General features: G+C 40.3%; 1 pseudogene; it reads left to right on the top strand.

The window, feature by feature from the left end:
* Positions 1-782: 782 nt before the first annotated feature.
* Positions 783-3069, top strand: LOC149747984 (NADH dehydrogenase [ubiquinone] 1 alpha subcomplex subunit 12 pseudogene; annotated as a pseudogene).
* Positions 3070-3724: the final 655 nt, after the last annotated feature.

The following is a 3724-nucleotide window of genomic DNA, read 5'->3' as shown; positions in this document are numbered from 1 at the left end:
TGCTGACTAATTTTCCTTTCTCTTTAAATTCCTGTGTCTGCTTTTTAGGCATTTTTATCTTTCCATTTCTTCTTCATGAAAGGGACTTCAAATAGAAATGGAAAAAGGAATCTCCTACAGATGAACTCTTACAAATTGTCAGCTTTTGCAACACAACTCTTATTTGCAACGTAAATTTCTTCATCACTAGATTGGAAGAGATGTGTAAACTCCTCCAACCAGTATATCATTGACTCGGGTTGCCTCCCATTTTTTAGCATAACTTTTCAGTCAGATAAGGACTGGAAATATATTTTCAAATTGGCATACAACGATATATCTGTAGGGCATGTAATTTTAATTCATTCATTAACCCAACCAATAAAAATGTTTACTGTGTACAATGTGCCAGACCAAAAACTAGGTATTGTAAGTTTAACAGTGAACAAGATAAGTACAATCCTTGCCTTCCAGGAGTCAGAATTCATTCCTCCATTCATTCTTTATTTCACAAGTATTTACTGAGTCTCACAAATCTACTGGACATAATGCCAGGCCTGAAGATATAAAATAATTCCCTGGTCCTCCTAGTATCTCTGTATTCTTAATTTTTTTCCTCAGTTCTAATGGCTTATTTTATACAAAATTTCAGCTCTGCAACTGAAAAACAACTATGATTGCAATTATCAGTAGTCCAAGACAGTACCTTTCAAAAATTCCAAACTACTAATTTTCGGCAATTTTTCTCAACTAATTAAATCCGAATCAGGTTTGTCCCATTTGAGATTTCATTAAAACTGAAGTGTTTGCTGTTTGAATGCTGTTTTGTAAAGTAAACACAGCCAGAAGGAATAAGCGTTGTTAGGGCCTCATTTTCCACAAGGTTCTGCTTCCCTGCCCTCCTCATTCTAAGTCTTAGAAGTTGGCTATTAAATATACATTTGCATATCCATCCTAATGTGTTTCTTAAATTGTTTTTATTATGACAATGAAAAGAATTAGTTCTAAATGCATAAAATCAGCTTCTAATTCTTACCAAAGAAGACGTAACAGGAGTCTGAATATTCTCCCACGTGAAACTTTCTATCATGTGCTCCCAGCTGCTCCTGGCGGCTTTCTCCCTGAGCGGGTTTTGCTCGGTGCACCCCGGAGGCTGGGCCTGTGGGACACGATGGAGTTCCTGCGAGTCCTGAATGCGGGCTGCAGCGGGTCAGCAGCCACGTCGGCCTACGCGGCAATTTATGAATTTTCCTCAGGGCAAACGACCTGAGGATTGGTACGTTAGTGGGGAAGACAAACATGGAAACAAACACTCTGAAGACAGCAAGCAGTTTTTTGGCCATCACTGATGAGTCACACACACTACTGAAATGAATGGCAGAAACACATCACGGGATGTGGATGGAAGCATGGTGCCCCCGGAATGGCATCCTTGGCTTCACTGTGCAATCAATCATGCTCCAACAACAAGAACACGACTGCTGGTAAGTTCATTTGGACAAACCATGAATTCATCGAAGTGGCACTCCAGAACAATATGTAGTTTATTCCACCAGAAAGAAGATTCAGGAGTGCACCCCACCTTCAACACCTTACAAGTAAAGACAATGAAAAACAGTTTAAACACATAAAATATAGGACTTTTCATGTAACTGCCCTTTTACTGCTTACTATTAACTTGATTAAAATTGTTTGACTGGGCTTCCCTGGTGGCGCAGTGGTTGAGAGTCCGCCTGCCGATGCAGGGGACACGGGTTCGTGCCCCGGTCCGGGAAGATCCCATATGCCGCGGAGCGGCTGGGCCTGTGAGCCACGGCCACTGAGCCTGCGCATCCGGAGCCTGTTGCTCCGCAACGGGAGAGGCCACAACAGTGAGAGGCCCGCGTACCACCAAAGAAACAAAACAAAACAAAAAAAAATTGTTCAACTAAGGGAAAAAAGTGGCAAATTAGAGAGTCAAATCAAAAAGTGGAACTAAAGTACATGGAGGTCATTCAAATGCAAACTACATCGATTCTTCATAAATTACTGGTATCAAGGTAGGAAGGAAAGAGATGCAACGTTGACAGGAAGTTACTAAAATAACAGGCCAAATAAATTAAAAATTTGATTCTTAAAACATTGGGAAAGCAATTATACCCCAATAAAGATGTTAAAAAAAAAAAAAATTGGGCATCAGGTAACACATGACAGTGATCTATGAGAAACGTGCCCTACGATTGCCCCAACTTCCTGCCTTGAGAGGTTTTCCAGGCTACAGCACGGGGATGGGGAAAGAAACCAGGCTGAGTCCCGGAGCTTCCCTGAGTTGAAGAGACAGAGCTGAATGTTCATGGAGGCCCAAGCAGCTAGAACTCACAGGGGAAATTATGGTAGAGGAGAGAGTTCTGATTTAGGCAGAGAAGAAAGCAGCTTTTAGTTTGCATAAGACCTACAAATGTTTCATCAACTGTTCAGAAGTAGTTGGCTCTAGGGTCTTATCCTGTGTAAAAGAAACAGCTCTCTCATCCCTGTGGCTGAAACAGCACAGTTTTGCAGCTTGAGAGGTAGGGCCTAGATTCCCAAGTTGGTTGCATTTGAAGGAATCCTTCTTCCTGGTTCGGGTACTAACATAATAATTTCTATTTTGGTCTGGCCAGCTAAATGATGTAGTTGGTGAGTTGCATCCTAGTATTGAATCAATATGAACAACAGCCTATACCATCTGAGATGAAATTTAACTCTCTTCCTCTGTAGGCTTCGGTGGTTAGAGATGGTTCTTCAAAGGCCATCTCCAGTGCCTTTGTCATCCATGATGCCTGCTCTTAATCATGTGAATATAAACAATTCACTTTCTCTTATCATAATTATCATATTCTGACTTCCTTTCCTTATTGACATATCACCAACATTGATCATCTCACACTTTAAAATCTGAACTTACTGGGTCTTTATTGTCCATCTTTTGAATCACCAGCTGTCCTTCTGTATATGTGAGGATATCAGTGTTCACTGAGAGCGTCTTTCTCGATTCCCCTCATGCCATTCTCTTCTGGACTCATTATATTGCTAGTGCTCATTGTACTATTCTCTAATATTTATATTAATAGGACTCACTGTACCAGTCTCTACTCACTGCATACATTCTTCCTGTAATGTACAGCCATGTCTCCAACTTCCAGCCACAAGATTAAATCCTCATTGATCTCCAGAGCTCTTGACTAGTATTTCCTGTTGCCTTCTGGATCTTTCTACCTGCATATCCTACAAGTACCAGAATATATGAATTTTCCCTGTTCCTGATTCCAATTAACAGCACCATGATTCACCAAGAGACCCAGACCAAACTGCCACCAGCACCACCACAAAACCTCACCAAGTGCTTAGGCTCGAGTCTCTCAAATTGACCTACTTTATGCCTCTTAAATATTACTCAAATCTGTATGCACGGTCCTTTCCATATTCAGGCTTACATGCATCCTTTTAATATGGGTCTCTTTGGAATATAAAATGGGCCATTTTAAACCCTTCTTTAAAAGAACAAGTGTTCTTTAAACACTTGCTTTTAAAAAGATGTTCTGTTTAAGCAGCACAGAGAACAGGAAAGAGAACATCCTTTCCTTTACAAACATATAGAAATAAAAAATAAAATATAGCAAAATATTTTAATACAGAGCTGAACTCAAAAGACAAAAAGGGAAATCAACCAGAAACAAAGCAGGAGTCAAAGCCAGAACATTAAACTCAAGAGCTGAAATAATAGTAC

The sequence above is a fragment of the Delphinapterus leucas genome, chromosome 11, assembly GCF_059928025.1.
Source record: "Delphinapterus leucas isolate spDelLeu-1000000601 "Yukka" chromosome 11, BTC_Dleu_Yukka2, whole genome shotgun sequence".
Classification (NCBI taxonomy): domain Eukaryota; kingdom Metazoa; phylum Chordata; class Mammalia; order Artiodactyla; family Monodontidae; genus Delphinapterus; species Delphinapterus leucas.
This window is presented reverse-complemented; position numbering and strand designations above follow the sequence as displayed.